The following is a 14972-nucleotide window of genomic DNA, read 5'->3' as shown; positions in this document are numbered from 1 at the left end:
TCCTGCCAGTGTGGGTGTCTTTCTCCGTCACCTGTGTTGAAGATGTTTGCCCGACCTGTTTTACCATTAGCTTCGTGTCTGATATCCAGCATATCTTGTCATCTCGCTCAAAACTCCCAATTTAATGTTTCATTATACCCTTAGATAAATTAAAACCTGTAAGTAATGATAGTGAGCATGTTTAGTTGTTTTGCAGGGGGAAGGCTGTCCAGCCAGAGAATCAAGTCCAGTACTACCAGAAGCAGGACAATTATTTTTTCTGCCCATTAATGCTGTTATTCCCTTCCTGTTGCATATTATAGTGATAGGTTAATTGTATAGGGTTTGTAAGTACAAATTGTTTCTCTACAGGGTGATCCCAACTTCAGAGCATAGAACTTTCCTGTTTGGAAGGTCAAAAGAAATAGAGCGAGGCTTTGCCATTTGAACATATTGGGAAAAAAAGAAGTGCTTGGAATCCAGTAAAACGTGACACTTTCCAAGGGCTTTGCAAGACGTATGTGTAGCTCTGGTGAGCGTGAAGCCCACCTCCCAGCTGGGGAGTATCTTGCAGCAGTATTTAAATGGGAGGTGAACGATCCTAGCCCCGTGCTGGTTCTGAGGCAGTTTCCTGCAGAACAACTATATAAATCCAGGTGAGTGCTTGTTAAACACACAATTACACACCCACGGAGCTGGAATGAAGGCATGAAGGCAGGCAAGAGCATGTTGGGCTGTCCCACAGGATTAATAAGATGCTTATAAAAGAAATAGATCTTCACTGCTTTTTTTTTTTTTAAAGGAAAAGGCCAATATTTATACTCAAATATCTTGACAGTTTGGGAAACGTTTTTTACTAGAACAGACTAATACACATTTGTATTGTGTATATGTTCAAGGTAACTTGGTTGTAGTTAAAAAATTTTTTTTTTAAAGATTTATTTATTTGTACATACAGAACTGAGGTATAGGCCAGAGGCTCAGGGGCGGTGAGAGGCTTCACCAGAGACAGAGTGGGGAGCAGAACAGGCAGATCCACGAAGTACACTGCTGAGGGGAGCAGCGGGCGGGTCAGGAGAGGTGTGCCACGCCATGTGGTCACCTCCGGGCCAGGCGGGGATCGAACTCATGCGGAAGTGGCTTAAGCTTCTTAATGCAGTGCTTTAACCTGCTGCGCCACCAGGGAGGGCCAGTTAAAATTTTTTAAAGATGGGTAGCTCAAACCCAAGGAAACTATTTTTGCCAATTATTTTTTTCATTAATTGTTGAAGTAATATTTCATGATATTATTGAAATTTCAGGTATGCATCATGAAAAATCACTATGTGTGAACACTACATTAAACTCACTAGTAAAAGTCCACTTCTTTTACCCTATATCTGACCAAAGGAAAAATTTTTGAACTAGAATTTACTTGAGCTTAATAAACCTGTTAATGGGAATAATATTTAAAATAGTACCAGTGGTAATGTAGTATCTCGGAAACTGTCCCAAGTCATGGAAACAGCCTAAGTGCCCATCAACAGATGATTGGATAAAGACATGTGTAATGTGTACTCAATGGACTATCACTCACTGAAAAAAGATGAAATAGTGTCTTTGGGACAAAATAAATAGACTTTGAGGTGATTTAAGAAGTGAAATTAATCAGAAATTGAAAGAGAGATATTGGATGGTTTCATTTATCCGTGGGATATAAATAACCAAGAAACATATGTTGGCAGAGTACAGCATAAACAAATTTTAGACTTAGTGAAAATCAACTGGCTTCCAGTGGGAATACGGGAGAGGGAGGATGGACTGGAAGAGGTGATGGGGGTGTGGAGGAGGGTGAATGAAGCATACGCACACATGGAGGAGGTAAATGTAACCCTGAAGTTATAAAGACAGGCAGTTTCTGAATTTTTTAATAAAAAAGCAAAAGGAAAATGTATCTAATAAAGGTGGAATCTGGATCAGTGGAGGAAAAGAAAAAGATAAATCAGAAGGTGGATTTGGAACAATTATTTTGGAAGAATATAGTCTTCCCTTATTCTTTTTCCAAATCAAAATTCCAGATGAAGATCTATGTGAAACAAAAGCACAAGCCAATCAAGTTCAAAGTATCAGGAGAAAACATACATGCATACACACACATAAACTGATGGGAAAAAAATTCAATAGAAGACTGTAAAGTTAAAAAAAAAAATCCTGGGTCTCCCTGGTGGTATAAGAGGCTAATTCTCAGTTTTATGAAGCTATCAGCAGCCACTGCAGCATGAGTTCAATCCCTGGCCAGGGAGCTGACCGATATGGCATGGCAGACCTCTCCTATTTCACCCACTGCTCCCCTCAGCAGTCTATTTCAATAGATTCTCCTGTTCTGCTATCCACTCTGTCTCTGGTGAGTTCTCTCACCCCACCTCCTCACCCCACACCTTTGGCCTCAGCTCTTGTATACATAAATAAAGTAGATCTCTAAAAAGGAAATAAATGTCCCCTCCTTGCCTAACCCCTATGTTCTATTCCACAGAAGAAACCAACTTATCATTTCCTGTGTAATCTTCCAGAGATATTCTGTACCTATTTAGTCATCTATATCTTTTATTAGAAGACATTCCTCTTAGACAAAAAGGATTGCTTTATTTACTTCTGCACAGTATATCTCAAACATCTTTCCATTTGGCACATATCATTTAACCTACTCATTATCATTGTGTAGATGCACCATCATTTATTTAATTACTTTCTGCAATTGCTTTTTTTCATAGAGCAATGTGTTTTCAAGATCATAGGATAAGGATCTACCTCATTTTACCCAGTTGTACAGTATCTACTTTAGAGATGTGCCACATTATTTTTTTAATCCATTGACAAGTTGTTTCTATTTTTTCTCTGTTACAAATAAAGAATTTCTAGTACATCTCTTGTGAGAGTTTCTGTAAGGTAACAGTTCTTATATTTTCAAAGGCTCATGCTGGCTGTGGTGCTAAGACCAGACCTTGGGCTGGGGAACAAGGATAAAAGCAGGGACCCCAGTGGGGAGGCCGTGACATGGATGGCGGTGACAGGCCAATGGAATATTAGGTTTTGGAGTATTATGGTCAAGTGCCCTTCAGACTTCCCAGAGGTGATGCCAAGAATCTGGAGATCAGTGTAAAGCTCATGGCTAGAGATACCAATTTGGGAGACAATGGCATAAGGCTGGAAAGTTTTAAGGATGGTATTTAAAACTATGAGCTAAGAAAGAGAAAAAAAAAGGGGGGGGTGGGAGAAGAGATCCATAGGTTTTCAACATTCTAACATTTAGAAATTAGGAAGAAAAGAATCCAGTAAAGGACACAGAGAAGGACTAGCCATAGAAACAGGAGGACGGTGGCTTGAAGGGGTGTGGAGCGGAGTCGAGGAGGCTGAGATCAAGACATCACAACATTCTTGTATGCAAGTGGGCACCCCAAGTAGAGAAGGGAATTTGGAAACAGAGGAGATAACTGCTGACTGACATCCTTGAGCAGGGAAGGGGAGAAGGGGACCCATGTTCACACCAAGGCTTGGTCGAGTTAGGTTTACATAGTTTGTCTTCACAGCTGTGGGAAGGCAGAGAGGCAGGAGAGCATTAGCTGGGTTGGTAGCGATGGAAATCTTGACTGCTTTTACTATGTTCTTTGTTCGGCTGAGACTGAGGGACTGGTGGGTTGAAGGCAGTCACACAAAAGGTAAATGAGTCAGTTTTTTAGTCTGTAATGATTGGCAGGTAGTCGGTCAAAATTGTACCAAAGATCCCACACACTGGCAAAGCAGGTTGATAAACTAGCTTAGCAATTCAAAGAAGTTTCACTATCAACTCTGGCAGACAGATAAAGGAGAGTTCGGAGCCACTGGTGGATTTTCCAGGCTTTAAGTCTCTCGCAAGGAAACAGGTACATAGTCCCACCAGGCAAGGAGGCTGGACTGCAGGGAGGCTGGTTCAAGATGGGCAGCCTGGGGCAGGGGTGGGGGTGGGGGCTGGTGGGAGGCAGGCAGGCAACAGAACCTCCCCATGAATCTTTACTCCTTTTCTGGGCTCTCTCTGGTTTTCTCTTGTGGTCTTTCCCATAGGCATCCTCCTACCGCCACCCCCACGCCTCCCACCCCCATAGCTATCTTTAAAACCCTGCACTCTAGGCTCAGGTGTGCACACATATGCTCGCAGTCACACTCCAGGTGTCCACAATCAGGCGCACATGCCCCGCACCCACCCCACACTCCCAAAATGCCTTCTGCTTCAATACATCGAGGCCACAGGTGATAGCCACAGAGGCTAATACTGCAAAAAGCTGATTACATCTCTTCCCCTACAGGGGGGATGTCTTTACTGAGCAATTCCATTAACTTGTGGTATTCACTGAAGTCATTCAACAAACAATGGCTGAAAGTCTGCTCTAGGTTTAGGAGGCTGAGCTGTGGTTGGGATTTTGGGTGAGACCTGTTATGGATAATATGATCTAGAGAGGTGTATACTTTTCTATAGAACAGGTCTTAGGACTATAATTGAAGTAATGGAGGGAAAGGGGTATTCTCTAGTCTGGTGAGAGCAGGTGGAGAGAAGGGAGTTGTGAGAAATGATGTTGTGAGGAATTTGTAGGTGGATAGGAGGCGAAGATTTTGCAACTTGGAACAAATATTTTGCCTAAGGCTTAGCTTTCCTTTATAGCTAAGTTATGCAGAGTTAGCCATTACTTACTCTGCTCCCAACAGACTGGGAGGGTGGGGGGGCTTCGACAAGTCCCTTAATTTAGATGTACAGTGCCTCCTGGAGAAGGGGCTCTCAAGGGCCTACCCCATTGTGCCATCATTTTGCCATGGAGTCTATCTTTCCATTATGAGCAGTCACCAGAGAGGTTGTTTTGTCAAATTGTTGTAAAGAAAATCCATCCCAAATATTAACATTTTTAAAACCTCTCAGGCTATGCTGTCCCTATCTCCTTTTATGCTTTCAGGTAAATCCAAATGTTATCAGTAAATGAACCACAACTCTAAAAGACATGCTAACACTTAGTGTGCTTGGCCTTCTTTGCCCCTCACTGGCAGTTATGAAACAATGAGACCCAGCAGGATTCGTTCTAAATCACATTCTACAACTACTGTTTTGATTCCTTTCTTTCATTGTCCCAAGGAGCTGAAGCTTGCAAAATGACTGCTTGTTTCCCCAACCAGCAGAGTTGTAGAGCATTTACACCCCCAAGCCAATGATATCACAAAGCTTTGTTACCTGATGATTGTTGCATGTTATGGTCGCTGTTTGCGTCTTTCAGTTACTTAACCGATTTGAAGCAGACACAGTTTTTAGCCAACCAAATTTTCTCCACCTCTTTTCCATCTTTACACAAGCTGATTATTTATTCTACTGGAAACAAAGCAATATTAGCTAATGATTAATTCTAGACAGCCACATCAAGGGAGTCATGTAATCATTTCCCACTCAGGGCCTCTTGCTAAATTCTTGGTAAAAGTAATAATCGTTTTTTATTGTTCTGAATTTATAAATGACTCCCCCACCCCCATATATCCATATATAGTTTAATGATAACATGTGATTCTAAGCTTCTTCTGACACGGAAGGATTTGCTAGAAGATAGTGTAAATCATTCTGTTTTGCAAGTTAGGATAAATTTTCAAGTGCTTTTCTTCATGAACTGAAGTGCATTTATCCTTAAAGCTTATTATGAGTTTCCCATATACCTTTGTGTGAACTGAAGTTCCGTGTTGCAAACAACCCCAATGCAGTTTAAACAATAAAGAAACATATTGGCTTATATAACAGAAAAATTTGGAGGTGTTTATTTCTGGCAAAATTTGATTCAGAGAACAATGTTTTGGAGGAGAAAAGAATTAAACAGTATCAAAACATTCAACATAAAAGATGTTAATTTAGTTTGAAAAGTTTTGCAATTTTTTTGAGCATTAATCAGCTTTTTGAAATTTGTGATTTCTTATGCTAAACAATTTTTCATTCATAATATTTTTAATCCTTTGAAGATGTTTCTACAAATTGCAGAAGTTTCAAGCATCACAAAACCAGGATGTGCGCCTGAGTAGAAGGTTGCTCCCAAGAGGAAAGTATTTTATGAGGATGAAAAGACAACTAATGGCAAAGCAAGATGTGACCACTACGATTTAGATGTTTTGAGCTCTCTCTGCTTTCAATTTTGCCTGAGTCTGTTAAGTGTTTTTATGGCCAGAAGCTATTTAAAAGCTGAGGCTCTGCTTTAAGTACCTCTGCTTATGGCCCGGGAGTCAGAAAATTTGCATTTAAAAACATTGATTTACTAATGCTTCTTACTAGTAATATGATTGCAAAATGATTGTTTTCTTTTTAATATAAATGATACTGAAATATTTCATATTTAAGTTTTGAAATTAGAAAGTACAACTTGTGCTTTATAAGAAAGGAAAAATACAGAAGTCAAAAAAGACAGGTAGCAATAAAAATATATAATTGTCCTTTGTACATGCCCTGTTTTCCAGCTTGGGAAATCTCTTCTTATAGTCCTGTTAAGATTTCACATCTGGCTCCATTTCATTCTTGGAGTGCCCAAAGCTCTGAAAATTTTGAAAAGCTGATTGATTTCTGAATTTCCATGACAGGTGGTTTCTTAGTTGCTAATTCTGCACCCATGGTGCTATGGCCAAATGTCAATGGGAGCGACAGTCACACGACCCCACCAGCTCTTCTGGAGCTCCTCCCTTGGGGTCACTAACTCCTGTCCGTATACCGTAGTGACCATAGTGGACATTCCAAAACTCCTGCAAGGACAAAGTCAGCCATCTAATTGTTCCTTTGTCACCAATCAGTAGACTCTGAGGCTTTACGTCTCTGTTCCAGAATGACAAAGCACAACACTTTGTAGGATTTGTACAGGTAACTTTTAAGTGAAAAAGCCATGAAATGATTCCAACTATTTCTTGTGGGAGGGTGAATTCTTGAGGGGAGGCCAGAGGCATGGAGGTGATAGAAATCACAAGAGATAGAATGGTGAACAGAAAAGGAGTATTTATTGAAATCCACTCAGAGAAGCAGTGGGTGAGACTGGAGAAATCTGCACCCTTAGGGGGTTTGAGGCTCTTTAATACTCTGTTTTTACGGGCGCCAGTCTGCTTCAGTTATCTGCTGGGATGTCTGGTCCCGATTCTGGCCTTTGACATAAAACATGTCCTGGCCTCTGCTTCTGCATTCCTGGAGCTGGGCTGGTTTTTCTGGTCATGGTGGTCAGTGTGATGGTCTTGTCCCAAGGCAATCTTATCCATTCCCTTATCTGTTCAAAGCCTCCCAACCTGCTTCATGGGCAAGGGCTTAGTTTTTAACCTTATTAAATTGTGCCCTGACATTTCTTGAGATGCATGAAAAGGAATTCAGAGATGAGAGATAAGATGCACATTTTGGAGACTATTTGGAAGATGAAGATCTTTCATAGACAATTTTCCTAAATTGCATTTCTGGGAACCCCTTCCTCTTCATTTTTTAGTCTGATTTTCTTCATGGTTACCGCTTGACCTGTAGTTTTGTTTCAATCCTTATGCAAAATTCCTCAGGTAGCTTCCCCAGCTTTCTCTATTTTGGTATAACCGTCTGTAATTAATGAATGGGTATGGCAGATTCTGGCTTTTTATTCTGTAGGAAGATTAGAAGAGCATGGCTACCACATTGGTAGTGCAGTTTCTTAATTTCCAAGGGTCAGCTTTCTGTGTCTTTTTTAAAAAGATTTATTTATGCATACAAGAACTGGGGTATAGGCCAGAAGTGCAGTGGGTGAGAGACTTCAACAGAGACAGAATGGGGAGCAGAACAGGCAGATCTGTTGAAATATGCTGCTGAGGGGAACAGCAGAGGAGGCAGGAGAGGTCTTCACCAGGTGGGTCAGTTCCCTGGCTTGGGGATCAAACCCATGCTGCAGGATCTGTGGAGAGTCTCATAGTGCTGCGCTTTAACCTGTTGCATCACCAGGGAGGGCTCTCTGTATCTTCTTTATGCGTGAATATACATGAAAGTTTCATGGAAGAGTGAAGTGGTAAACTCAAAAGGCCTATATAGAAATATTATTACAGCAAACGTGTTGACTGAAAAACACAATGGCCGAAGCCTACACCACTGACTCATTTATTTCAGATCATCTATAGGTTATGTCTCTGGGATTTATTGAAATAGAACTTCAAAATAAGAAATCTTGCTTAGTGTAAGCGTATCATTAATTTAAGAATTATTAAATATAACTGAAGTGTTTTTTTACTATCCTAAAGGGCATTAATTTATTTTAAAGGTTTGTTGAAAATGCATATTAGGAAAGAGTTAATGTAAAATTACTTGGGAGGAAATAGTGACATTAGACTTTTCCCTGACTTTTTCAGGAAGGGTTTGGGACTCATGTTCTGTCATTAACTGAGATTTTGTCTCAGTGAGAAATTAATTCACTGTAAGAATGAATTTGCTAAGGTCTGTTTAGAAATTGCTGTCATTGAGCTAGAGAGGTGAATGTTTTTACTCTCATAGAAATCTGTGACTTTTTATGAAACTTCTTCATCTGGCACTTGGGGCGACACTTTGGTTTATTATTTAGTAACCACAGTTTGGGAAAAGATGTAAACACACTAGCACCGATCTTATTTGGCCAACCTCTCAGAATAGTATCTTCATTTGTAAACACTAGGGAGTTGTTCCAGAATGATCTTTGAAGTCCAAGCAGCTATTACATTATTATTCTAGGATGCAGGTATAGATCTACTCAGACCAAGACGGAAAGATTTAATATGAGAAATAGCTCCCTGCAACTCAGGAATTTTCTTCCGTTTACTGTGAAAGTACTGACTTTAAACTTTTCTGGAAAGTTTCTGGGAACAAGTCCCGTTTTCCAAGATTTCTTAGAAGGAAGAGGCTTTTTTTCCCCTCCTCAACCATCAAACCACTCTACCTCAGACAATTTTCCACTGTAAAACTGCTGTTGCTTTCTTGTGCAAATCTTAGTCATAACACACTATTTTATGTAAGATGCATTCCATTTTTCTAAAATCTTGTTAAGAATGTTTGTGTCTGGGCCCTCCCTGGTGGCTCAGTGGGTTAAAGCACAGCACTAAGAAGCTAAAAGCCACTTCGGCATGAGTTCAATCCCTGCCCTGGAGGTGACCACATGGCGAGGCAGACCTCTCCCCTCAGCAGTGTACTTTGTCGATCTGCCTGTTCTGCTCCCCACTCTGTCTCTGGTGAATCCTTGCACTGCCCCTGCACCTCCGGCATGTACCCCAGTTCTGTATGCATAAGTAAATAAATCTTAAAAAAAAAAAAAAAGAATGTTTGTGTCTACTGGTGTGTAGTTTCCTCCCTTTTCCTGTTTTTGGTATCAGGGCAATGCTGGGTCATAGAGTGAGCTGGGATCTGTGGTCTTCTCTTCAGTAGTCTTGAACTATTTGTATAGTCAGTGTCATTTCTTCCTAAGTATTTGAGCCTGGGATCTTCTTGGTGGCAAGGTTCTGAGTCTATTTCTTTGGCTATATATAGGAATTTTCTAGTTACCTATTTTTTTCTTGAATGAGTATAGGTAGTATTTTATCTGTGTTTTGACATTTCTGGGATAATTAGAATAGCAGGTAAAAGCTCAATTTCCCCCCTGACTTCTCCAATTAGCTCTAAATTTGGTGCTTTGAAACTATCTAGGGTCTCGACAGGTCCCAGGGCCCTGCCTTTCCTCCTAGTGTCAACCTTGACAAAACAACTTCTGTCCTACCCGTTGTAAATCTGCACCTACTATTTATTTAATAAAAATATTTCTCACCTACTATCTAATAAAAATATCCACTCAAATTGTCTATTACTCAATGGATGAGTCATTCTAAGAGTATTTGTATGTCAAAAGAAAATGGAGAGGGTTATGCATACCAAAAAGAAATACAATTTAATGGTGATATTTCAGGCTCTGAGGGACATACTCTGGGAGATGGTTTTTCTTCTCTTTTTTAAATGCTATGCAAGTCTACTGAATACTACTATTACTACTGTGCTTACATTTCTACCCAGGGAGCGTCCTCTGCACTTTGGTTAACATAACATCTTTTTATTTTTATTTTTATTTATTTATTTATTTATTTATTTATTTATTTATTTATTTATTTATTTTATTTATTACAAAGTTTATTTTTACATCATTTTGCACATTTTTTTTTCATCTCGATTGTAATCCCCGCAGGTTTCCCATCACCAAGTCACCCCTGTGCCACCACCATAGTCCCGTGCATAACATAACATCTTTAACAGTCCTCCAAATCCAGATCTTACCATTACTCAGGGCCATCAGAATCCATTCTTTATTCTCTGCTCTTGGGGGCCCTGTCCTGACCCTCAAATGGTTGGAATTCTCTGAGAGTCATATTTGTCTTCCTTAAGACTTTAGTCCATAGCTGTACATGAGGTCTATTGGTGTGTAGTTTCTGCTCTCTTTGCCTGATTTGGCATCAGATACTGCAGTACACTGGTAAATAAACATGGAGGTTTGAGAATCACGTCATAGGCTTGTCATTCTGAAGATGTGATGGTCTGGTGGCCCCTAAACCCAACTCTGGCATCTGCATTTTCACCTAGGTTTGAGATGGAGTGTACCCTCCACTTGTGCCCCATGTGGGACCTCCCACTTGCCCAGGGGAGGCTCCACCTGGGTTCAGGGCAGGATTCACATAGACTTTCTCGTAGAACTCTATTGCTTCTGAATAAATCACTTCTCTTCTAGTCATTACATGTATGAGCATGTCGAACTCTGTTGTGAGCTCAAGTACTATTAGCTCTGTTACAGCTATTATTTAATGTGCTCATGTCGTATTCAATTGTGATCTCAACTATAGTCACATCTATTGTAGTAATTACTTTGGTGACATGTGCAACTCGTGATAGTAATTAATGCCATCTCTGTTCTAGTTAGTACTCATTGTGCTCAGGTAGAACTCAATTGTTAGCTCAATTAATGTCAGCTCTATTCTAGCACTACACATGCTGCTCATGAAGATCTCAATTCTGAACTCAAGGATTGCCAGCTCTGTATAGTCATCATGCAATGCAGTCATGTTCAACTCTATTGTAGCTCAGTTAACTCAGTTCTCTTACAGTTATTACTCATGGTGCTGCTGTAGAATTCAACTCTGAGTTTTAGTATTATCAGCCCTCTTATAGTTATCACACAAGATGCTCACCTAGACCTCCATGATGTCAATTAACATCAGCTCTGTTCTAGTTATTACTCCTGCTTTTCATGTAGAACTCAAATCTGAGCTCAAGTAGTCAGCTCTGTGATAGTAATTTTACATGTGGTGCTCATGTAGAACTCAACTAAGGTCAGCTTTGTTCTAGTTATTACTAGATCACATAGAACTTAATTCTGAGCTCAAGTCCCATTAGCGTTGTTTTAGTTTTCATATATACTGCTCATGTCGAACTCTATTGTAGCTCAATTATCTTCAGCTCTATTATGGTTATTTTTCATGGTACTCATGTAACACTCAATTGTCAACTCAATGTCACCTCTGTTATAGTTATTACTCAGGGTGCTCATGTAGAACTCTACTGTAGCTCAATTAATGTCTCCTCTATTACATTTATTACATGTGGTGCTCATATAGATGCTAAAGATCTCACTTAATGTCAGCTCTTTAGTTATTACACAAGTTGCTCATGTACAACTCTATGATCTTAGTTATGGTAGCTCTGTTCCATTGAATAGTTGTGGTGCTCATATGAAATTCAATTCTGACCGCCAGTACTGTCAATTCTGTTATAGCTTTTACTCATGCATGGTTCATGTGTAATTCAACAGTGAGCTCAATATCATCACCTCTGTTTTAGTTATTACTCATGGTGCTCATAAAAACTCAGTTCTGAGCTCAAGTACCATCAACTTTGTTATTGTTATTATGTGAGGTGCTCATGTTGAACGCTGCTGTAGCTCAGTTGTCTCAGCGCTGTTTTAATTACTACACATGGTGCTCATGTGTCAGTAAAACTCACCTGTGAGTTCCAGTAACAGCAGCTCTATTATAGCTACATATTTCTCATGTAGAACTCAATTAATTTAGCTTTGACCTACTAATTATGCAAGGTGTTACTTATAAAGGAGTTATAAAAGCATTCCTTTATTACTAAGCATTTTTGGTTGTTAACACTTATTTTGTAACCATAAAAATACTGTCGTGAATGCTCCTCTTTTCTTGGCAGTCTCTCGGTTGCCTGTTTATGCTAGAAGAGATTAATGATTCTTGTCCTTTCTCTTTTTAGTTTTTAAAATTTCATGTGCATGACCTCATAATACATCGGAAACATTAAGGCTTTTATAATACTGACTAAATCCCAGCTTATTAATGGCTTTCAGGAATTTAGTTTTAATAGTTTGGAAACTGGACAGTACTTTAACTGGATTTTTAAAATTCTGTTTTCAAAGTAATTAAGAAATGTAGGTGACTGATGTGTGTAAAAAAATCTATCCTTTTTTGCCTCCAGACTCTGAATTAAATCACTGAGGTTACACAATGAATAATCCATGCTTTCTTTGTGCTTTTAAATGCATTTTTATTGCTTATTAAGTTCCTATATAAATTAACTATGATTTGATTCTGGGGGACCCTACTCAAAGTTCTCACCCTCTATTATTCAACTTCTATCAATTTAACACCAGATTGTTCTATTGCTCTCATTTTTTCAGTGTTTATTCCATTTCTTTTTTCCCAATGAGTTTAAAACAAACACAAACAAAAATCTCATAGAAACTTAAACTGGATCATGTATGCTTCCTTTACAAGAAGATAGCATAATACTTTTTATTACTTTTCAAAAGTAATTAAAGACCATTTATTATTTTTTTTTCTGTTCTGGGCTGTTATTTCACTTTTGCTACCCATGCAAGTATCTAAATAGCAAGCAATGTTTAACATAAAGCAAGTATTAAAATGGTTAAATTGGTTTAATAATGTACCATTTTTAATTTGGACTATTTTATCTGTGTATGATATTTAAAGGATCAAGGATCTCATCTTGCCAATAAACTACCTTAAAAGAGGACATAGTAATAGAGATTTGCTGGAAGTGGTGCTGAGTCAAGAGGCTATTAGGTGCAACCACGGTGGTCTTCATACTGCCAGGAAGCTCAGAAGCCACTGAGAGATCAGCAGTGGCATGCTAAACAGTACAGGGGAGCCCAGTTAGGCACTACCCTCAAAGCCAACCCTTTTGGAGGTACAAGGGATTGTGCTGGAAGAAGCAGGAGTGGAAGCCAAACAGCCAAAGTCTGCCATCTGGAGTGTGTCAGAGGCCAGCTGAGCATGACCAGGAAAAAAATCAGAGCCTTTGTTCCTAATAATGGTTTGGTGAATTTTATTGAGGAAAATGATGAAATTCTGGTTGCTGGATTTGACCACAACAGTCATGCTGTTATGATATTCCTGGATACCCATTTAAGGTAGTCAGAGCAGCCACTGTTTCTCTCTTGGCCCCTTAGAAATGGAAGTTGGAGAGACCAAGAGGATGAGAACACAGCAGCAAACATTTTCACAAGCCAGGAAAAAAAGCAAAATAAAATAAAAAGAAAAGAGATTTGCCAGAGATTATATACTGCTTATTTGTAGAACTAAAACTCAGTGTAAGTCACCTCAATACTGATATTGCTTAATAAGCCTCAAGCATAACACAGTGTTATGTGTATTGTGCTTAAGTCAGACATCTACTGTATATCAGGAGCTTATTTCTTCTATTTTTAAAAAAGATTTATTTATTTATGCTTACAGAACTGGGGTACAGGCCAGAGGAGTGGTGGGTGAGGATTCACCAGAGACCGAATGGGAAGCAGAACAGGCAAATTTACGAAGTACACTGCTGAGGGGAGCAGCAGGCGGGTCAGGAGAGGTCTGCCATGTGATGTGGGTCAGCTCCCTGATGGGGGATTGCACTCATGCTGCTGCAGTGGCTTCTGAGAGCTTCATAATGCGGTGCTTTAACCCGTTGTGCCACCAGGGAGAGCCCAATTTCCATTTTTTGAGCTGTGCTTAAATTTTTGTAAGCTGGTTTTTTTTTTGTCAAAGGATTTTTTTTGTCAAAGGATGTTTAAAGGAATAAATGAGATCACGCAGATGTGATCAGTATTCCGTGCTTTATATATGGGAGCAGTCAATGAATGGTAACTGTTACTAGTTATAATATAAACATAATGGGAATCAGTTGGGCTGCTTTTTCATTAGAATGCTTTGAAGAGCTTTAAAAATTGACCTTCCCCATCCATGATATTTTAAAATAGAATAAAGTTTTTAAAAATTTATTATTTTTTAATTTTTATATATTTTTTACATTCGTTCTTCATTTTCATGCACCATATGATTTATCTGCTCATGTTTGGTCTCCAAGGAGTTCCATTACCAGTTCACGCATGCACCGTCACCACATCCTCTGTACTCTTCCCACCTGTCCTAAACCATTTTCTTCCCCCTACACCCAAAGAATGTCTCCAGATTATAGTTGTCGGTTGATTTTGATTTTTACTGTTATATTTACAAGCCCTACTCCACTCCCTTATTTGGGCTCCTACAATTCTCCTGTAAGTGAAACCATCTGGTATTTTTCCTTTTCTTTCTGGCTACTTCATTGAGCATGATCTTTTCTGATTGCTGAGTAATACTCCATTGTGTTATTGATCCAGTCATTTATTTTTGGCCCACAGGTTGTTTCCATAGCTTATCTATTGTGAATTGTGTTGTAATAAACACAGGAGTGCAGGTGCTTTTTTGAATGAATGTTTTATGTGACTCTCAAATAATAATATTGTTCAGATTCCTTCCTTGTGACTAAAAACTAAACTTCTGAACTGAGAGAATGGAGCTGATTACGTAGAAAAGAAAACCAACATGGGCATAATAAACAAGTGATCCTATCTTAACAATTCTGAATAATTGAATCCGTTTCTTTGCTAATACTTTTGGAGATTTAAAATGTACACATGAAAAGAGAGATGGGGCCCTTG

The 14972-nt window shown here is 39.2% G+C and overlaps 1 pseudogene; it reads left to right on the top strand.

Annotated features, from left to right (window-relative positions):
* Positions 1-498: 498 nt before the first annotated feature.
* LOC101632999 lies at positions 499-13490 on the top strand (annotated as a pseudogene).
* The last annotated feature ends 1482 nt before the right edge of the window (positions 13491-14972 follow it).

This window comes from Condylura cristata, unplaced genomic scaffold (genome assembly GCF_000260355.1).
Source record: "Condylura cristata isolate star-nosed mole 26May11 unplaced genomic scaffold, ConCri1.0 scaffold00001, whole genome shotgun sequence".
NCBI lineage: Eukaryota > Metazoa > Chordata > Mammalia > Eulipotyphla > Talpidae > Condylura > Condylura cristata.
The sequence above is the reverse complement of the archived record's forward strand: the minus strand, read 5'-3'. Positions and strand labels throughout refer to the sequence as shown.